The sequence below is a fragment of the Bos javanicus genome, chromosome 8 (assembly GCF_032452875.1).
Source record: "Bos javanicus breed banteng chromosome 8, ARS-OSU_banteng_1.0, whole genome shotgun sequence".
Classification (NCBI taxonomy): Eukaryota; Metazoa; Chordata; class Mammalia; order Artiodactyla; family Bovidae; genus Bos; species Bos javanicus.
In genome coordinates this window covers 56,326,787-56,350,272 of record NC_083875.1, presented here as the reverse complement: position 1 = coordinate 56,350,272, position 23,486 = coordinate 56,326,787, and the positions used below count along the sequence as shown (strand labels likewise).

At 39.6% G+C, this 23,486-nt stretch overlaps 1 pseudogene; it reads right to left on the bottom strand.

Moving 5' to 3' along the window:
* Positions 1-621: 621 nt before the first annotated feature.
* The window catches only part of LOC133252734 (coiled-coil-helix-coiled-coil-helix domain-containing protein 2-like), a 28,466-nt pseudogene continuing 5,601 nt past the window's right edge, over positions 622-23,486 (bottom strand).

Here is a 23,486-nt window from a genome sequence, read left to right as displayed (position 1 = left end):
AAAGTGGAAGCAGTTACAGATTTCCTCTTCGTGAGCTCTAAAATCACTGCAGATGGTGACTGCAGGAAAGTGATGACAAACCTAGATGGTTGGGTTGAAAAGCAGAGAAATTTCTCTGCCAACAAAGCTCCATATAGTCAAGGTTATGCTCTTCCCAGTGGTCACATACAGTTATGAGAGCTGGACCGTAAAGAAGGCAGAACAACAAAGAATTGATGCCTTCGAACTGTGGTGCTGGAGAAGACACCTGAGAGTCCCTTGGACAGCAAGGAGATCAAACCAGTCAATCTTAAGGGAAGTCAACCCTAAATACTCGTTGGAAGGACTGATGTTGAAGCTCCAATATTTTGGCCACCTGACATGAACAGCCAACTCATTGGAAAAGTCCCTGATGCTGGGAAAGATTGAGGACAGAAGGAGAAGAGGGAGTCACAGGATGAGATGGCTGGATAGCATCACTGATGCAATGTACATGAACTTGGGCAAACTCCAGGAGATGGTGAGGGACAGAGAAGCCTGGAGTCCTGCAGTCCATGGGGTTGCAAAGAGTCAGACGCAACTGAACAACAACTATTAAAATACAATATTATCTAATTTTCAATTAAAAGAATGCACTTTGAATTGAATAAACAAAAATTTTAATTTCACCAACATGTTCTACCAAATTGTAATGTAACACAAATAGAAAAGATAGTAGGAATAAGGACATATTATTCTTTGGTATCATAAAGAAGAAATAATAGTTGGATTATTTTCAATTACAAAACACCAAAAATTATGTAGATTTTTAAAAAATCAACAAAAGGAAATGATGAAAAGACTATGTGTAGAGAGAACTTCTTTTTAGAAAAAACTTTTTCTTCTGGAATACCACCTCAATCTTAAATTCAGAAAACTATATACAAAGTTGTTCATGGTAGTAGGATTCATAATTATAATTTAGTTGACCACAAATATTAGCTATGGTTTAAAACATTAAACACATTATTTAACAGAGATGGAATGGTGTATAACCAGAAAAATGTTAACTACATTCTTTAAATGTATAAAATATTTATGATGAACATTATACTTGTGGGATACTTATCCTAATTACTCATGGAACTTTTTGCATAATTACCCAGTCTAGAGCAGCATTCTAGAACCTCTATGGCTTGGTAAAATGAGAGCTGATTAGGGTATATTCATATACAAAAACTCTGCTCTGCAAATACCCAGAGCATGAAGACTACAAACACTCTCTTACAGTAGTAATAATGTCAAATTCAATACTGTCAGTTCACATTGAGTAAGGTAAAAATACTGGGAAAAAGGAGGAAAATTTGCCATTACCATAATAGAAATTTTGAAAATTAAATAAATTATAACTGCAAAAAAGACACACACATACCATTTTTCATCACAGTACTATTCACAATAGCTAGGACATAGAAGCAACCTAGATGTCCATCAACAGAATAAAGAAGTTGTCGTACATATACACAATGGAATATTACTCAGCCATAAAATGGAATGCATTTGACTCTGTTCAAACAAGGTGGATGAACCTAGTACCTGTACACAGAGTGAAGCAAGTCAGAAAAACAAATATATATTAGCTCATATATATGGAATCTAGAAGGATGGTACTGATAAACCTATTTGCAGGCAACAATGAAGATGCAGACAGAAAACAGACTTCTGGACACACGGGTAGGGGAAGGAGAGGGTGGGATGAATTGAGAGAGTACCACTGAAGTGTATACAGTCATACGTAAAATTAGATAGCCAGTGAAATTTACTGTATGACACAGGGAGCTCAAATTTGGTGCTCAGTGATAAACTAGATGAGTGGGGTGGAAGGTGGGAAGGAGGGTTCAGGAAGGAGGGGACATATGTATACCTATGGTTGATTCATGTTGATACATGGTGGAAGCCAACACAATATTGTAAATCAATCATCCTCCAATTAAAAACAAATTAATTAATTAAAAAAATTCTAACTGCAGTCCAGAGTCAAAAGTTCTTTTTCATTCCTCCACCCCTCAAACCCTTTGCAGAGGTAGCAGATACCAGTAGAGAGTGGGAATCTTTGACATTCATTGGGCAGGCAGAGGTTGTAAAATTGACAAAGTACCACACCATTATCTAAACATCACTATTTCTGTATTGAGGGGTATCTTATTCTGCGAAACACAAGAGGTGGGGAGAAAGGAGCACTGAGGGCTGGGAAGAGAGCACTTTAAAGGAATAAGCTATGGATTGTGGAAAACGAAGGAGAGAAGGGCAAACTCAGAGAAGGGAAGTGTAGGGAACTGTGGACTGTTTAGTTAGTAACTGTGTGGAGTGGACACTTGACTTTTGCTATTAAGACTTATATGTCAAATTTATTTAGACATTTTAATCAGCTCTTAGGTCAAACATAACTCAGTAAGTCCTTTATGATCTGTGCATAATAAAAAAATCAAAATTTCTGGGACTTCCCTAGTGATTCAGTGGTTAAGAATCCACCTGCCAATGCAGGGGACATGGGTTCCATCATTTGTCTGGGAACTAGAATCCTACATGCTGCAGGCAGCTAAGCCCACGTGCCACAACTACTGCACTCATGCTCTAGAGCCCACAAGCTGCAGCTACTGAGCCCACGTGCCATAGAGCCCATGTTCTGCAATAAGAGAAGCCACCGCAATGAGAAGCCCACACACCACAATGGAGAACAGCCCCCACTAGCCACAGCTAGAGGAAGTCCACACAGCAACAATGACCCAGTGTAACCAAATATAATTAATTTTTTTATATTCAAAATTTCCATGAAATTCACTTCTGGAATCTTCAGAATCTCTCCCTTCCATGCAGTCTTCCTACCTAGTGCTTTGGTACTGAAGGTTTTTGTGTTAAATAAAGTATCTGGGCTGGTGTATAATATGTGTTCTATCATTCCACCTCATTTTGCCCCACTCTCCCTCTATAGGGCTTCAGTAATCACTACCTAAACCCTTGCTTTTGGAGAGCTGCTGGTGAGGAAATATCTCGCCCACAATAATGGTCCCTTTTCTCCAATAATTATTAGTTAGTGGTTCTTGTTCAATCGTATCCAACTCTGCAATCCCATGGACTGTAGCCCACCAGGCCCCTCTGTCCATGGAATTCTCCAAGCAAGAACACTGGAGTGGGTAGTCATTCCCTTCTCCAAGGGATTTTCCTGATCTAGGGATCGATGGCAACTGATAAATCTTGACCACACTCTAGAAGATGATTAAGGACATCATTCTATGAAGGGCCACGGTCCTTAGAGTGTTGAGGAGGATCCATCCACAGCTGATGAACAAATCTACAGCAAATACAGTAAATTCAGTATTTCTGAATTCCTCCCTCTTACATGACTCAGAATAGTTAGAAATAATCCTACAGAACAAAGAAGGGAGGAAGAGTGAATGAATTTAAACTGTCAACAAAACAAAATTCACACAATGACATCATACTCAAATTAAATAGATGTTATTTTGAAAATCTCTTCCTAAGAGAAATGAGATTGAAAAGAATTATATCCAGATAACACTAGTTTTCTCTGGGCTTAAGTCTCTAGGTAAATTTTCTATCTTTTTTCATTGTTCTATTTGTTCCAGATTCTCTATGATTACTCACATTGAACATATTTAATAAAATTTAATAAACACTTGTTTAAAAACTAGCTTATATAGTGTTGCATAGACTTTTAAAAACTGGTGTTTAAAAATTTTTTTTCTTAAAAAGAAATGTAACTTTTATCTGAATTTCATACATTTAACTTTAAGAAACTGAGATGAACTCTGCCTCTTGGAATGAATGACTTTGCAGTTTAAACTGAAACTTCTAAGTGGAATATATTAATACTGAATTTTTTTAGCATGCTTATTTTACTTCGTATATATATGGTATAAGAAAAGAGGAGTTTCTAGAATTATCAAGAAGGGGTTCTTTTTAAGAATCAAGCATAAATGGGATTTCAATGATCTTGAAGTCAAATGGTGGTTAGTGATCCTATGAGATGCCACAGCTTTACCATGGGACGTTCCTGAAGTACAACCACCAGGATATCCTGACCTATATGTTGTTCAGGCACCGCTGTTTTTGAGACAAAGGAGCCATCACCTCCAAAGTTCTTTTTCGCAGTTTGGGGGAGGCAACATATTAAGTAGTTCAGCTGCTCAGCCATGTCTGACTCTTTGTGACTCCATGGACTGCAGCACGCCAGGCTTCCTGTTCATCACCAACTCCCAGAGACTGCTCAAACTCAAGTCCATTGAGTCGGTGATGCCATCCAACCACCTCATCCTCTGTTGTCCCCTTCCCCTCCCGCCTTCAATCTTTCTCAGCATCAGGGTCTTTTCCAGTGACTCAGTTCTTCGCATCAGGTGGCCAAAGTATTGGAGTTTCAGCTTCAGCATCAGTCTTTCCAATGAATATTCAGGGTTGATTTCCTTTAGGATTGACTGGTTTGATCTTGCAGTCCAAGGGACTCTCAAGAGTCTTCTCTAACACCACAGTTCAAAAGCATCAATTCTTCAGTGCTCAGCTTTCTTTATAGTCCAACTTCTGCCCTATACTCCTGACCTATAGCATATTAAGTACCCAACCTCCAAAATCCTAATCTCACATTGGCCCCAAGATCTCATATTGGTTTTGCCTTAAGTTTCTTTTTGTCCTTCTTGATGGATTGTTTTGCTGTTGTTTACTATATCATGATTAAGTTTACTTTCTAAGTTTTATTTATTTTTATTACTTTGGCTGCACCGGGTCTTCATCTTGGCACAGGCTTTCTCTAGTTGCAGCCTGGGGGCATAGTTGCCCTGAGGCATGTGGGATCTTAGTTCCCTGACCAGGGATGGAACTCAAGTCCCCTGTATCAGAAGGCAGATTCTTAATCCCTGGACCACCAGGGGCATCTCTCAATGTAATGTTTTTAATTCTTGGGGGTGTTGAGAAAATTCAATAAAGCAAAGGATGTAAAAAGAGACAGAGAGATTTTTTAGAATGATCCCAGGGGTACTTTAGAACATAGTCTCTCCCTTTTTCAATGCCATAGTTCACCTTTCCCAAAGGTTGGAAAGAATAATATATTCCTGGAAATACCCAGAGCTGTGATTTCAGCTATTTGTCTTCATTTTGCAACATTCAAGAGGCATACAGGAGGGATTATCTAATTATTTAAAGACATTTTGCAGACTTTTCAATAAATTATCAAAACAGAAAATATTAGCACAACATCCCCCAGAAGAGACTTTTTAAAGAGAAATACTAAAAGGAACATCATAAAATTAAATAGCCATTAAAAGACTAAATACACAATGACCAGACCATAAACAAAAGCAGAACTCTGACCCACAATCTTCAGAAACCCGCCCAGAATGCCAAGCCTTTATCTACAATAATCAGTCCAGAAAACCAGACTGCTATAAGTTATACTTGCAGGAAGTTAGATCTATAATATCTTTAGGAACAATTCAGGAAGCAAGACAATAACACCTGTAAAAATCAGTCCAAAACCGCCAGGACTTGATAAATAACTGACAGTTTCCCTAATTTTTGTCCTTGCTTACAACTTAGGACCAACCAGAGAAAGCCAAAAACATGCTCCTAACCAGTCATGTCATATGATTCCCTACTTCTAGTTATCCCTACTTCTAGATACCACATCTCCAGCTTTCCCCATCCCAGCAACCACCAGGTAGGGCATACCTGAAACCTTCCCTGTTTTACATGATAAAGTTTTCCCACTCCTCTGCCTGCATTTGAGTCACCGCCAAACACAAGCGATGGTGATTAACTCCCTTACTATATAGCAAGCTCTAAACAAATACCCTTTGTTTTTCTCACTTGATTAGTTTTCATTTATTTCCACACCACAGAAGAACCAGGAAAATGCCATGACCAACTTGTAAAAGAATTCATAAAAAGGCAAAGTCATTTAGTTATTGCAAAGTATGTATCATGGAATTTATGTATATGACATACAAGGCAACAGTAAAGAGCACCCCCTTTGAGAATCTCTGTACCATCTCTTTTTAATACATTCTCACATAGTGTTCTCCAGGCATTTTAAATTTTGTACGCTATTAATAAATTTTGGCAAGTACTCCCAAAATATAGACAACTTATTTATACATGTAACAGATTTAGACAATTTAGAGGATGAGATAAAGTGAAATAAAACTACTTTTAAACATTTGGTGAACCATGATGACTTCACACCATCAGTAGCTAATCCCTTTGTTGTGGATGTAAATTTACATGTAAAAAAGCTTTCTTAATAGCTTCCAAGCTTTATATCTAATAATATGACAATTAGATTGCTATTGCTTTTGCCTCTTAGATGCCTAAATATGAACTCATATTAGGGGTGGGTAAAATGTCAGGACTACCATGTTGTAGATGCTTGTCTATGCCTAATCACTGCTATCATTATATTTTATCTCTGTGTCTCTGACAGATTTTTTTTTAAGTCCTCTTTCCGCCTAAAGACTGTAATGCAAACAAGATAATATCCTCTGTAAAACTACTGTAACAGGCCCATATAGACTATAAAGTTCACAGGCTACAGAGAGCAGTCAACTATCTACCAATATCCAATCATTTGAGAAACACCCCAAAATAAATGTCAACCAATAAATTAAAAATTAGTAAACTTTCTAATTTTAGATAATATGTTAATAGTAAATAAATAGATAAATAGAATTTCTACTATTTTCCTCCCACTGCTCGATGGATACTTGTGTGGAGATACACTCTGTAGACCAGTCTACTACACAGATGGATTTCCTAGGATTTGATCAATAAACATGGTTTATTCTTTCTTTTGAAAATAAAGGTGAAGAGGAAATGAAAACGCAAGTGTATGCACATCTCCTTAGCTTAAATACACATTAGAAAAGGGATCATGGGTAACTTTTTGTGACTACTGGCCTTCTGAGCTAAACAGGAGGAGAGGTCAGTCTGAAGAATAAAACCACAGAGCTTTCAAATAATTTGTTATTTCAGCTTCCCTTCTTTCCTTATTTGAAAATTGGCCCTGTGTCTTTAGGGAGGTGTTCCTTGCTGTTATGTTTAGCGTTTTTCACATTCCTTATTTTTCCCCCTCATTTCTCATCCTTGGGGTGAGAGGTACCCAGACTTAGCACTGATGATCAGCCCTGGCAAGGCAGATGATGTGTCTTTAGCCCTCCAAGTAATAACTTGGTTAATGGCAGCCTCGCCTTCCTGATATAACTCTGAAAATCAGGTTGACAGCCTGTTCTTCAATATGCAATAGTTAGTAGGCATTTCTCTATTTTAGTATATTGAAACTGGATTGTCCCCTCTTAGCAATTTGTGGGTTCTCTGACTTGTTTAGCGTGTTAGGGACTTTCACACACACACAAAAAAAATTGGCAGCTCCAGACTTCAATATATTTCAATATTTAGTTCATGTTAAATCAGCACAATTATCTTATAAAAATTATGCATCATAAGTGGTTTGGTAAGCACATTAGCTGATTGTCATATTACCCAAGAGGAGGCATGTCAACTACATGTGCTGATAAATAAAGTTGAAAATTTCTCAGTACAAATAGTCACTTATCTGCATTTTTAGTAGCCATGTTTGCAATTTTCTCCATTAGTCATTAGTGCTCTAAACTTCACTTCTTATTTTCGTAGTGACAGGATTTAAACACCAATATCTCAACCATATTTGAGTCATTCATATTGTACATATCTCTACTGATTACTGAACTTTTAAAAAACTTTTATCTAATTCTTCTCTGATATATTTGTGAAAGTTCCATTATCATTATCTTTCTCTGCTAACAAACTCCATTTGCTCTTTGGCTATTATCTTTTCCTTGTCAGTCATAACTAATGGGGCAGAATCTTGTTTAATTTTTTTCCATCTATTTTATTCCTGTCATGCTTTTACTTCCCCCTACATATAGATCTTAAAATAAGTCAAAGGAACCAGTTCATTAAAAAATTATTTGAATGCCTCTCACAGCACACAGGCTTTCATTCTGGCATCAGGTCGGATTCTTTATTTCATTCTAATTCTCCCAGTTGGATCTCTTTCCTCATATGGAATACAAGGAAACGCTTTAAAACCATCTTTCTTAAAGTGATACCCAATGTTGTTATCTGTAGAATCAATTTGTATGATAGTCAGTCTTCAGTTAGCCATGGAACCTGGGGAGATATTGGCCTGTTTATAATTAATTGAAAGCTCTTGAAAGGAACCAGAATTCACGTAGGGCACAGCTCTTTACCTTCCACCAAACCTGCTCCACTATTCAAGTAAATTATATGCGTTTGAGAAGTGGTATCCTGAATTTCTTCATTCATTCTCCAGTAGGCATGATAGTAAATATTAACTTAATTAAAAGGAGAAGTCTAAGATAATAGCCCCAAAGGCGGTACAGACTATTGACACCAGTTTTTAAAACTGATTACTTCTGGGAAGTAAGGCATGATTGAGGAGTGAGAGAGACAGTGAAGGAATATTCAACTTCTGTGTCCTCACTTCTGCATCAGTTTTTTATAGAAAACATGTATATTATACCATGTAAGATGATAAAAAGAAAAAGAAAGGGGTATATGAAAAATAATCACCTGTTCAACTTAACTAACTGCATGACCAACTGTAAAAATAAATTAATTGCCTGGGTAAGTAACTAGCTATTTCCAGCAAAGAACATACATTAACATTATAGTCAAAGCATTATTTTTTTTTTTGAGTTAAATATAGCTACAAATATAATTTAAACATATTAAATTTCTATTTTGAATATATTAAGTAGACTTAAAATATATCAAAATATATGTTTACAAGTCAAATATATCTCTTATACAGTTTGCAAATTATATCTTAAGACATTATATGGTTGAAGTCTGGGTAGGCAGTAGTTAGAACCTACATGCCTGCTCTACCGTAGGCATTCAGTTCTCACCTTCTCTACCCAGGAAAGAACAAAGAGCACTTAAACAAGCAGCTCTGGAGTTACTGGCCAGGCATAGCTGAGCATTGGGGTCATGCAGAAAGCTGAAAAGTGGGCGATTACAGTGAAAATGTACATTCTAAACAGTGACCTCCAGTCCCCTTCCTGGTTACCTTTCAGAATGATGACAGACAGACTCCTAAACTGTTCCACACTAGCAGGAAGCTAGAGAAACTCACATGACCCAGTGGTGGTGTCAGAGAAGCCACCAACAAAAGGCCACCAGTTGGCAAGGCTCCATCACACCCTAGAGATTCCATTCACCTTGAATGTCTGTTCTTAAACATGATCACTACAGTTCACCAAAAACAAACAGAAAAGTCTAAGATCAAAACAACAACAACACAAAAATTGCAGAAAAATAAGAGAGAAAAACACTTTAAAAATTATAATTTACATGTCCAGACATTAGGGAAAATCATACCCATGGACTAAGAAGAGAACACTATTTTTTAAAAGGAGCATAAGAAGAAAAAACAAACTTTTAAAATAAAAATATGACAGGAAAAAAATGAATGATCTAAAAAAAAACCGTAAACTCCCTGTGCTCATTTTCCCAGAAACCAACTGGATGATATATTCCACCAAAATGAAGAAATAAACTAAAAATGAGGAGCACTCGTCAGACAATTCATTTGTATCCTGATTTATACCAATCTATTTATCTATCCAGTATTTTATGTATGATCTTTCAGGAATGATAACCCACTTTGCACACTATTTTATCACCAAGCTCTCTCACAAAATTACTTATCAACATCCTGTCACAGCAATCAGTACAGATTTACACCTTTTCATCTTTATTTTTAAGCCCTGTCCAGTAAGGATTATAAACATTATTACGCATTAATCCCAATTTCCTTTATATACATGGAAAAACAGTAGCATAAAGATCATGGGAATGTGCTTAATTGGGTATCCTGGTGGACTTGGATGTCTGGGGGCACAGGGGTGCTGCAGCACGTCTCTTCCATGACTTCTATGGTCCACACACTGGAAACCACTTTACAGGGAAATACAAGCCCTTCGGCAACAGGTAGGGATAAAAGTCATCAGTGTCATCTATTCATTCAGCAAGTAGTCACTGAAGATTTACTGTGTTGCTGGGTATGGTGAACCTTAAGAACCAACAGTACAAGGTACCTTGAGCAGCTTGGAGCAGATGGAAATGGGGGTGGGGCTGGGAGTGGGGAAAAAATGCTAAAATAGTAGCCCAAATCTTACCTGTGTCAAACTTCTATGATTCAGACATTTTACAAAGGGCCAGCCCTGCTTGAGATCGGCCACAAAACCACTGAAACAGATGTCCCCTAGACCTCTCTTCCTCAGAGGAGACAGACTTATGTTTGGACCAACTCTGGTGGGAAACATGTTCCTGCTTGTGTTAAGGAGACCTTTATGCCCTAGACAGAGGTCAGGATACCTACAGCTCCTCTGCAAAGATTTTATGGGCTGTTGGTATAATCACCAGTACCATAGAAGGAATTTTTCATACTTCTTCACATATCACTGTTCTCTTCTTTGGGAAATTTTTACTAAGAAAATGCGGGGAGACCGTGAGGGGCGGGAGTCAATAAGAGAAACTCTTATTGATGGCTGAGCTTTTGGACAATACTGTCAGAGCCGGTCACAGTCCCCAGACAAATGCTTTGTACACATACTTTTCGGCAAGATAAAATAACAAGAACAAAGCCTAAGTCAGAAGCACCAAGGAGCAAGAAGGGAAGCACTCCTGCCTTGCTCGGGAAGATTGCTGCTGCTGCTAAGTCACTTCAGTTGTGTCCGACTCTGTGCGACCCCGTAGACGGCAGCCCACCAGGCTCTCCCGTCCCTGGGATTCTCCAGGCAAGAACACTGGAGTGGGTTGCCATTTCCTTCTCCAGTGCTCGGGAAGATTAAGTTCTGTCAATTCTGTAATTTCACCCTGAAAATGACACCTTCATTTTGATGAGGGACAAATAACATCTTAAGTCACAAGATGTATATGTATATGCTTCCAGAATTAAATTGTTAAGGGTAAAGCAGTTGAGGAAAAAAAAAAAACAAACAAACATGTGCATCTCAGTCCCATGTCTCCTTATTAATTATGGTGCTAAGTTTGATAAGAATGTGCCTTGATGTTCTTAGGTAACAAAGGGAAAATTACAAGGAGGTGCATCAGAAAAAGATGACAGGGAAAGTGCTGGGCAGCAATATCATCTAAACCATAATAATAATAATAATAATAAAAGATTTGCCTACTTAATTAGCTGAGAAAAAGACACTCTGATCATTACAACAGTTTTTAAAGGCTGACTGGAAAGAGGCAATATCTGATCTGAGATCACTCAATGAGTGAAAATATTTGTCCAGTGGAGTCTTGAGTTCTGTACTGTCATTCTCTCTTTCAGTTAATCAGTCAGTCAGTCAATATACACCACACCAAGCATTTCACTGAATCTTTACAAAAAAACCTATAAGGTGGATCTAGTATCCCCATTCTGAAGATGAGGAAAATAAAACCCGAAAAGTTAACTAATTCATTGAATGGGATAAATTCAGGAAAGAGCTCTTCCATACTGTCAGCTTTTCCTTACCTGCCCTTGACAATAACTGACAGATTCCAAAGCTTTCCCTCATTTTTCAGCATTAAAATAAAGGTATTAAGAAGGCGCTAAGGTCTAACTTAAGGTCAAATCCAGTTGAAATCAAAACTTTAGTCTCTCAACCAAATAAGAACTTCTCCCCTCCTGCACCTTTAATCCTAACTCACAATCTTACAGACTATCAGAGAAGAGGGGAAAGCGGCACCGTCTCTTCTTTTCCTCCCTTTAATTCAAAGCCTTCCTCATCAACTCAGGTTGCCTTACCTCCTTTGTGGTCAAGGGCAGTAGGTGGAAGAGTAGTAAAAAAGTAGATGCTCCTTTTCTCAGTTGATGCTTTTCCCAGTTCTCTTTGATATGTCTAATAACGTCTGCAAAGCAGTCATCAAATTTTGGCTGTTTTATGGGCTTCAGTGTACATTTCTCCAAGTCCTCCTCAGAGACCTCTCATTGTACCATTTCTTGGCACAGGGAATGCAGTTTCAGGCTAACCTCTTTAACTTCACCTGAATTCCCGTTCTCTTTCTGTCAGGGCTACCTCGTCCCAGCAAACTCTCCTCCCAGACAGGTTTCTTCCAGCAGAGTTCACTCCTTGCTATCCTGTTCATCGTGGTCAACATGGCCTCCAGAAAACATCGTGAATGCCTGTCTAGCATTAAAGTACAGGTCTCTCCCTGTCTTAGCCTAACTTCCCAAAAAGTAGGGTCCAAGATAGAGCTTTGCCTGCAGGTAGTTTACTTGGGAGTAATAATCCCAAGAAGCAAGAGAGCAGGAGACGAGAGAAACAGAAGGAGGCAAAGCCAATACACATATACATTATCAAGTTGGCTGGCCACACAGGACAAGGATAGGGATCATGTCAGGACAGACTGCAGACCTGTGAGAAATGCACTTCAGGGTTGGGGAATTGGAGGCACTGAGGAAAGTAGGAAGCATTTATCCACCATTTTTCTTCCTCCATTGGTTAAGTGTGGCCCCATTGGTATTCAGTTCAGTTCAGTTCAGTCACTCAGTCGTGTCCAACTCTTTGCGAGCCCGTGAATCGCAGCACGCCAGGCCTCCCTGTCCATCACCAACTCCTGGAGTTCACTCAGACTCATGTCCATCGAGTCAGTGATGCCATCCAGCCATCTCATCCTCTGTCGTCCCCTTCTCCTCCGGCCCCCAGTCCCTCCCAGCATCAGAGTCTTTTCCAATGAGTCAACTCTTCGCATGAGGTGGCCAAAGTACTGGAGTTTCAGCTTTAGCATCATTCCTTCCAAAGAAATCCCAGGGCTGATCTCCTTCAGAATGGACTGGTTGGATCTCCTTGCAGTCCAAGGGACTCTCAGGAGTCTTCTCCAACACCACAGATCAAAAGCATCAATTCTTCGGCACTCAGCTTTCTTCCACCCTATAATTTCAAGTTGAGTGTAAATGAATTCATAGCTGTTATATCAGAGAGGCCCTAGGGCAGGAAGGGAGGCTATGCAGTGTGGGCTTGGGGTCAGGCCCTATTTCACTGTACCTGTACAAAACACCAGCAGTGATGTCAGTAGGAGGTGAGGGGTCAAGAGAATTCTGCAGATACATGAAAGGTGCCCAACACACTTTCTCTAACACTCTCCTTTCCTGGATGTTAAAAGACAGAATTGTGACTCCTGTGCAAATATAAAATGGACATTTATTAAAGATGACCTCAAACTTAATAACTAATGAGGGAACCAGTAAGGTGTCAGAACTTGTTCAAAGGAGAATTCAAAGTACAGATATATATTTAGGACCTTGGGAATACTGGAATGAAATAAGGCATTTGCTTAGTTTATATAAAACTAGCTTCTTTGGAGACAAAAGAGGAATCAATTGCATTTCCCTCAGATAAAATTCACTCGCATCTCTATGAACAGGAGTAATTTCCATTACTATCAATATTCTATAATTTACAGTGTCATAAAGTAACTCAAATAACCAAGAAGAGAGTTCTAGGCAATGTCTAACTTCCATTTAAAAATACCCAGTTATTTTTTTTTTTTTTTGCCCATTTCAAAGTCCTTCCCCATTTTTCTTGACAAGGTCATCATGGAAGACCCTAGCCTTTATTTTCTCATCAAAAATTATTCTAGGAATTCACTTGTGATCCAACCTAAAGAACTAAAGGTAAATCTCTAAGTCAGGGATCGGCAAACTGTGACCCACAGGCCAAGTCTGACCAGTAGAATTTTGAAGAGAAAGTTTTGTTGGAATTCAGCCACACTGACCTACTGCCCAGGACTCCTTTCATGCCACAACAGTAGAGCTGAACAGCTGCATCCAGGACTGAAAAGCCCACAATGCCTGATGTATTTACTGTTTGGCTCTTTATAGAAAAAGTCTGCTGACCTCTGATTTAGGTCATCAAGCAAATAGCAAGATTATGAAATGTCAATTTCCTTTTCCATCAGATGGCCCCTGTCTCTAACAATCATTTTCTAGGGTTTGAGGCCAAGAAGGAAGCAGAGGAGAACTATCTGCCTAGCATTTTCTAATCCTGTTCATACCCTTTAAAGAATCCCCCCTTTTCTTTACCACACCAACTAACTTTCTGTGATGTAGACTGGAGCTGGACAATGAGGGCCAAGAACCAAGAGTTCAAAGACTAGTTTTACCATTTCCTAATAAGGTCTACAAAGAAATGTCTAGACTCCCTTTACAAGGTTATAGGCACTTACAGCCCATTGTCTTCCATTTATGAGTCTTAATTAAAATTCCAGGATCCCAGGAAAGGTCCTGACCCATCACTATCCCAAGACAAAGCTGCTGATAAACCATTAGGGGTGAGATTCAAATCCAGGTCTGACCCGACTCAAAGCTTGTCCTTGCCTGACTCTCAGGATAGGCATGATTCTTAGGGACTTACCTCACATGAATGCCATCTACTTCCAGAGCCATTTTGCTGTTATTTTTAAAGACGTTGGAAGTGGCAAGAGCACTGGGGTGAGAAAACATGTTTTAGGCAGAATGCTTGATACCTCCTTGCTGCTTCCCCAGCATTCGGATGGGGGAAGAAACACGGGTCGGCTTCCACACCAGCCTGGCAGAGGAAACAGACATCTGTCTCAGGACGGTATTTCTTACTCTTGATAGCAGCCAGGAGTGCTTTCTGATCCAAAAGAAAAAATGTGCTTCAGCTAAGAAATATGAGATTAAAATTCAAGCATATTGAAACTAAACTTTGAATAACTTTCTCTCTCTCTCTTTTTTTAAAGAATGGCTTAACAACAATGAAGTAAAATCTTCACATTATTAAAGCACCAGGTAGGATGTTTCTAATTAAGTCTTGGCGGAAAAGCACTCAGAAGCCAATTAGTGGAAGGTAAGGGGTGGATCATCAACATGCAGCATCTTGACAATCAGGCACCTGATCCCATCCTTTGAACACAGAGAAAAGCCAGCATAATGCTTCCCTTTTTCCTTGGTTATAACAGGAAAATGAGAGACTCAGGTTTTCATCTCTGATGGTATGGATGGGGATTGTCAATCTGAGTGCCAAGACTGTTTCTTGACCTGATGTTTGCAGACCATAAACAGTTTTCCTCACTGATTGTTGTCACTTATGGAGGTCAAGCGTTACATTTAAAGCAATTGTGAGGATGTCTTGGCTCTCTCTTTTGAGGCATCATGCAATAAAATAGTTGATGGATGCCATATATAGTTTCATAATGCACTGGGAAAAAACAAAGCTTTTGGATTCAAATTTGGGTTCAAACACTGGCTGTGTCCTCTACTACCTGTATGATTTGGCATCAATGTTTCTCATATCTTTGAACTTTAGCTTTCTCATCTATGAGTTAGGGAGAATAATCACGTCCTAATTTTTGTTGTGAGATTTAAATAAGAAAGCATAGGAAAACCATAGCACAAAGCCTGACACATGGTAGGTATTTCAATAAGTATTCACTCCCCCCCACTCTACTCTGCTATACTCAGCAGTTACCATGCTTCAGAGTAATTTTATGAGTTCTGATCGTCCTACTACCCAAAGATGCACTCCACTATATTATTAATTTCTCCTGTCTATGTTTTATCCCATACCTATCACAAAGGGACTTGTGTTTCTCTTCAGTTTAACAGGAAACTTCTTGCCTAGGCAGAACAAAAAGGAAATACATCACTAGGTCAGGGTGTGATTAAATAATTGGCCTACAGGTCTTTGGTATTAAAATATCAGAGAGCACCTCAGGAGACAGTGTGACACAGTTGAAGATAATTAGGAATGACTGGCATTAGAGAACAGGAGAACTTGGCTATAAGAAGAGAATGCTAAGCTTTGTGAAAGTTAAGCACTCTTTCTGTGTGTAACAGACCAGCTGCTTTGGTTAAAGATAGTTTTAGAACAAAGCCCTTCAGTGTTTTGAATTCAAAAAGAAAAGGATTAAACAGCATGGTGATACAAAATACCCACAGAGTTTAGGGGAAATGGTAGCTTTTCATTTTGATGCAGATGGACCTTTTTTATTTTTATTTTTAAATGAATTTTTTTTTTAAACAGTACCAGTGGGATGAGCTTCATGTTGACTTTTAAGCTCCTCAGTAGATTGAAAGTAAAAGTTACATGATGATTTCAAATTGCCTTTTCTATATCTTTCCAAACCAAATAATTTTGCAAATTACATTAGGGTTAGAATTTGCTGGAAGCCAAGAACGTCCTTCTATACAATCCAAAATGAGGCACAGTCTTTGCCCAATATGAACATCACCAAAGACGTCTGCTTTCAACTCCATAAACAGTTTTATGGTATTTCCCCTAGTTATTTCTCTGGAAAGTCCTTGTTACCATTACCAAATAACTTCAGTCTGAGACAGAAGACAATCAAGATCATCTCAAGTCTGGAAACTGGCTCACAGTGATCCAGTACAACGAGAGCCAAGAAGACCATTGTAGAATGACACTTCCTAGTTCTTCCCCTCTTGACATCCACTTCAAATAGCCTTTCTGCCATTAGTAACTGTCATCATTGAGGACTTCCCAACTGCATTCAAAACAGTGCAATAATCGTCAAAATGGAGAAGTATGTTCTCATCAATCATGCTACCTTAATTCCAAGGATAAATAGATATGTTTCCAAGTTAAGAGGTAGGAAAAGTCTGCTGGCTCAGGCTGCTAACCAGTTACTTATTCTTTCCTAAACATGCGTCATCTTCAGGACACATATGTTAATATAAACATATACAATAATATTTGAATTTCTCTGGTGATCACTGCCAGTTGAAAATAAAATTCATAAGCATAAAACCACTAAAAATGTTAAGCTATAACCATATCCCCAGCTCTTAGATGAATGTCTGGCACATGGAAAGCACTCAATAAATGTTTGTGGAGTTAATGATGGTTTACAATAAATGGTAGTTAAGCCAAAAAAGGGAATAAGATCATCCTTGGAGAGTGTGGGGAGGGAGAAAGGAAAGAAGAAATTGAAAGAAAAAGGAAGGGAAAGTGGGCCTTGGAAGTAACTGTGGAAATCACCAAAAAGTAAGAGGTAGACGTAAGTAAGAGGTAGCCAAGGAGGCTACCAAAAAATTGAGTAAGAGGACCTGGAGAGAAAGAGAAAAAAAATCTTAGAAAACATGAGGTTATACAAGAGTAAAGGTCAGACCATTTTAGGCATTTTTAGACATTTTCCCCTTTTCCACCAGTTCTCTTCCTTTTGAACAGTCTTATTAGTAAGCAAATATATCTATTTTCAACTTCAACTTTCATTCTGATTCTTTGTATAAACAAATTCACATATCCATAATTTGACCCCAATATTGAACAATTCGCAGAACAGAATTAATTGCAATAAAACATTTTCTCTGATATTGAGAAAGATAGATGACGAGATAGATGGTCACAGATCAATAAATCAATAATTGATAGATCAATACAGGTACATGAGAGAGAGAAGATACATATGGCTTAAGTACATTCTCAATAGTATAGATTTCATTTTTATAGAAAGTAGCCTGAATAAGGGAATATCTGTAGTTCAGCTGGTAAAGAACCCCTATAATGTAGGATACCCTGGTTCGATTCCTGTGTTGGGAAGATCCCCTGGAGAAGGGATAGGCTACCCACTCCCGTATTCTTGGGCTTCCCGCCTGGCTCAGATGGTAAAGAATCTGCCTGCAATGCGGGAGACCTGGGTTCGATCCCTGGGTTGGGAAGATCCGCTAGAGTAGGAAACGGAAACTCACTGCAGTATTTTTGCCTGGAGAATCACTGTGGACAGAGGAGCCTGGCTGGTTACAAGTCCATGGGGTTGCAAAGAGTTGGACACAACTGAGCGACTAAGCACAGCACAGCCTGAATAAAGCAAGAGTGTTTCAGTAAACACTGGGACTCGCCTCTTATGACCGGTCTTGGGAATCCCATGGCAGCTCTCCCACACTCTATTTATTGGTTTAAGCCACCACAAGACTGCCCAGATTCACAGCAGGAAGAATTAGACTCAAGGTCACACTATTGTAGAAGAGCATGGGGGACAAAATATTGCTGTGGCCATCTCTGGAAAATACCATGAACTGCAATGAATTCTGAAGCAAGTGAGGTTGAAGGTCTGGAGCCATCTTCTCTATAGGCCTTAATTCTACTGTCTTTCCCCGGGAAGGGCCCTTACTCCCAGACCAAGAATTCTTCAATGGCCACAGACTTTCTTGTTCAGCTGGAGTTATTGTATTCGATACCATCAACTTAATTCCTCAATCAGTCTCTTGACCACAGCGGCCAGGATGGGAGGGGAGAGACTTCCTTTTTTACATACAGGTCTGTGGCAGAGAAATAAAGTCATGGATCAAAAACAAAAGCTTAAACTCCTTCCCGCTCCCACTCCTGACAGAATTAGACCTTCCTTTTCTTAGTGCCTCATTTAATAGCTATTATCATTGTCCTTACCAAATTTTATTGCAAGAATTTAATGACCTGTCTGTCTTTCAGGTCCACCTCCCAACTAGCCTTTGGAAAGAGGAACCATTTCATCCAACTTTGCATGTGCTAATAGTAATCAATCATTTCTGTCTTGAAAATCATGATGCTATAATCTAAAAAGTCAGGACTTAGAGACAGCAAACCTGGATTCCTACCCTAGTTCAACATTCCAGCAGGATGACACTGGGCAATTCACTTAATCTCCCTGAGCTTCAGTTTCTTCGTCATTAACATGAGGATATGACAATCTGATTTGCCTATGTCACATAGGGGTTGAGAATCAACTGAGATAATGAACTATAGTTATAAGATATTATTATCTACTATAAGTTTCTAAAGAATAGAGATCTTACCCTTTCTTGTCAAAGCTTATTAAATTTCAGTACTTTGCGCTCAATATTCTCTTTATTCCATCAACCATACCAGACCTGATATGCTGTTGATTTTAAATGTTTAAACAAATCTAAGCTACATAGGAACTCTTAAAAATGAATTTTAATGAGCCAGGCAACAGTTTAAAACATATATAAAGTGGCTATTCCATAGAGTATTAACATTCAAAGCAGAAAAAAAAATTGTAAGTAGATTCAGAAAGGATTCCTAAAGAGTATGAAAGAAACAAAAGGGTGCAGTGGATCCCTATTCACTTACTGAAAAAAAAAAAAATTGCAACACTTTCCCAAGATTTTACTCAGCATTTTGTATTTAGAAAGTCTTCTTAAAAGGACTTGTCAAGGAAACATGTTATCAGCCCTCATTCTTTGTATACTACATTTTTTTTTTCAGAAAAATAATTTACCCTCAAATCAATGAATTTTTGCTACTTCAAAAGCAAGAAAAATTAAATCATGCTAATAACAACTCTTTCTTTCCACCCTCAAATCTTATTTTCACAAAACCAAAACTTAAATATCAAAAAAACTGTGACATTACTGCATTTAACAAAAGCAAGGAACCAAAGTCTGAATAATCCACATTAAGATAGTATTGGTATGATACCTTTCTGGGAGAATTTGCAACTCTAAAATACGTGATGGATCAAATACAATTTTTGTATTGTTATCTCTAACAGAGAGAAATATTGGTTTAAGCCTCAGATGGTAAAGAATCCACTTGCAATGCGGGAGACCTGGGATCAATTCCTGGGTTGGGAAGATCTCCTGGAGGAGGGCATGGCAACCCACCCCAATATTCTTGCCTGGAGAATCCTCATGGACAGAGGAACCTGGCGGGCTATAGTCGGGGTCACAAAGAGTCAGACATGACTGATCTACTAACCATAGCACATAACTGAGAAAAAACAGAAATTAACTAATATTTATGCATACTTAGTTTTCATACAGGATAGTTTCCAACCAGTTTTAATTCTGTCAAGGAGCATCGTCCTGTGCTCTGTGGTGGTATCAGCCTGCAACCTCAGGGTTCACTGGGCAAAAGATTCTGGGAATTGATGTAAGCCATGCCAGAGAGAGATCCAGCTCATCTTGTCTTGGGTCCTGCCCAACAGGGTAACACAGAAGGTGAGCAGACCTGAGTGGAAGAGGTTGGAAGGGTGTCACGGGATTCCTACAGGCTGAGGCAGGAGTTACAAACGGCCAGCCAAAATAGAGAAGAATCCAGATAGCTAATGGAAGCTGCAGGAGGAAGAGTTCAGCAGAGCACCTCAAATAGCACAGAAAAGCAGCCATGGGGAAAAGGTCTATTTAACCATCAGTAACTAACTCAGGAAGGCAGCTGTAGGCTCAGGAATAACAAAGCTGCCAGCCTAGTGAAACCATAACGTTCCCTTCTCTCTCCTTCTATCTCTGACCTTGGCGAGGAACCAACAGGCAGGAAAAGTGTGAGAGGAAGGCGGGGTGAACGGGGAGGGGCGGGGGAGAAGGAGTAAAGACAGGAGGACCATGCCTGAAGCAAGTCAGAGCTGAAGGAAGGCAAACAACGGAATGCTGTCACGTTCTAAGTTTTGATTAACATCTTCGCCGTGACATTCTAATTACTGAACTAAGATTGTGTTTGCAACCTAAAGTGACCTTGGAGGATCTTTTTTATAAGACTGGAGGCAAAAGCATAAGATCTGCCAGAGTTGACATCTTGGGGCAGAGGAAAATTAATCCCACTGAATCAGGCTTAAAGTATGATGGGGAAAGACTACAATGCTGTGTTTTGTTTATGTCAAAAGTGAAGCTTGTTAAACTCACCAGCGACATATTGTTGAAGCTGAGTTTTTGACTCTTGATGATTGATATACATTTTTTCTGGTCTTGCCCACACTTAGGAGTGGGTGAAATTCTTCTGATTTCAGTCACTAGATTCTGGTTGTGACCAGAAAGAGACTGTAGAAGCTGAGAACTGTTAGGAATCAAAGAAAACATTGGGATCTAAAATATACTCAGACTAGGGGATACTTCATGCCTCCTTCCAAATTTTTACTGACCACATGGACTGAATGACATATGCCCACTCCCGCCACTCACTTCCCAAGTCCTCTCTTCTTCCGTGTCTTCCCTATCCAGGTGCCCTAGCTGAGGTGTCAGGAGGTGAGGACAAAGTCTGTGCCCAGGCCCTCATATTTTTAATCTCCATGTATTTTTATGAGATTTACATATCATAAGCATTCTGTTCAATAGCCAAAAGTCGGACTTCCTTGAGAAAGTAGAGATGGAAATTGGTATCAAGATCTAGAAACTTGTCTAATACTTTATTCAGTTGGGGGCCCTAATAGATATAGAACATCACCTAGGTTTGAAAGCAAATGACCCTCACCCCCAAATTAAAATAGAAGTAGAAGGAGAAGAATCTCTGTACTCACCTTTTATTTTTGAACTATTGGGCCTTGAGCTTAAGATATACATAAATGATTATAGATTATTATTTTAAAACAGCAATGTCAAGCTTTGCCTTGGGGTTGGGGAGGCTACTCATTGACCAGCTGATACTACAGGTAGCTTGTTTGTTACATTATCCAACATCATCTCAGGTCAAGCCGGTCCAAGCCTGGTAGTCAGATCAAAGCTTCCCTCGCAAGGAGGAGTTGGCCTCCATACTCTGGACTAAGGTTAACAGGAAAGAGAGGAGGAGAACATTTCCTCCTGGAAGCCAAAGAGGCCCTCCCCTCTCTGCTGCCAAACCCAACTCTCCAAAGAGCAAATGAGATGCTAGTGAGACCTTTAAAACATGCCCCCCAGCCCCTCCAAAGAAGGCTATTTAATCTCTGAAAAAGCAAGGACAAAGAGACCATCCAGTGGGAAAAAATGAGAAGCATCGGTTGCTTAGGAAGGAAAGAGGCTGGGACTGGCTTTCAGTAGAAACATTTGAACCTGCAAATGTCTCTCCTCCCTGGGAGGACTCATCTGCTGTTGCCTCCATCCATCACACAAATCTCAGCATTTTTAGAAAGTTTAATGTTCTCAGTTCAATCTGAGAACAGAGTGATTTTGGATATTTAATTCCATTCTTAATCTCTCCTTATTCGTTCTAAGGTAAGCATGACTAAAGATACAATATACAACTTGGAAACTGCTCCACAGATGTATTCAAATTGCATAGGTTATCGAAACCCCTTTAAGGATGCAGACTGATGCCTTTACTTTGGAAGGAAAAGTGGAATGTGTTCTAGAAGCACAGATTTAAGGTCAGAGACTGATAAACAGCTGAAACCTACAGGTGTCTCCTATAAGTGGCTCACTCAGGCCACCTGCTCTGTGGCTTGAACGGTGACACCTTCTAATATCAGTGATACTGCCTCACAGGGCTCTCCCTGGCCCTGGCTGGTTCGTTTGTCATCATCTGAAACAAACACTTAAATGCTTAGTGAGCAAATAGTTCAGACCAGATAATTTAGGAAAAATAACCCTCTGGAAACGGCCACCCACAAGTCAAAAATTGCAAAACCAAAATGATTCCTAGTAATAGAAGGGCATGAAGACAGCTTCACCTCCCTCTGCCTCAGTTTGTTCCTTTGTACAGAGGGGATAAAATTGGTGCCCACCTCACAGCGGTCCTGCGAGGAATAAATGAGTTAAGGCAAGCAGAGCACTTAGAAAACAACGCATGGCCCATAATAAGGGCGCAGTCCACGTACACACAGGATATAAGAATAAAAGGTCAGCCATCAATCTCTCTGCGGCAGCCTTAGATGCAGAATACCCAGTGCCCTGCAGACTGCCTGGCCTAAGCCACCCAGGATGATGGAGGCTGAGCATAATTCGATTCCCATCTCTTTACTGCCAACAAAAACCACACACAGAGAGAAACGGGAAGACTTTCTAAAGAGAGGACCCTCGTCAGCAATAGCTTGTGTCACCTTGCATCCACAACCATCGCTCTGAGCAGTTGCAGGGTCAACCACAGCGATGTTAGAAAGCATCTCAAAGGACCACAACCCAGCCAATCCTCACCTTGTGTGCGTATGCTCCGTTGCCCAGCTCTCTACCAGTAAGGAAAACCTGGAAGTCTCGAGAAGTCTTGCGTGGTGTGTGAGTGGTCACACATCTTCAGGGTCACTCCTCTACACTTTCTGCTTGAAGGGATCACACATCACAAGCCTGCTCAAGGAAGAAAAATCCAATGTTCTAAATGTCCTCCCTGGGACTAGGATACTTCTCACCTTCCTTCCCTGATTTCCTCGAGACTTCCACCACAAATCGGGAGATTGGTCACATTATGACCATTGGGCTCTACAGAGGACTGTTCTAAGGGAAAGCAGAGGAGAGCCAGCCTCTTGGAGTGGCCACCACGTGGCAGAGCCCTCACTCACCCCAACCCAGCTAAATTAATTAATGCAGCTAAACTTCACAGAAGCACATCATTAGAAAATCTCTAGATTTTGATACTTCCATTTCTGCTTTCTTAAGTGAGTCTGCCTTTTAGCTATTAACACAACATGTGTGGTTTATCTTCTAAAAACTACACAGAGACTAAGTCTGAGGGTTTGTTGGCTCCTTCTGACTCATCAGGTGGATATGTTTACAGATGACAAAATGGAGGCCCAAGGAGGTAAAA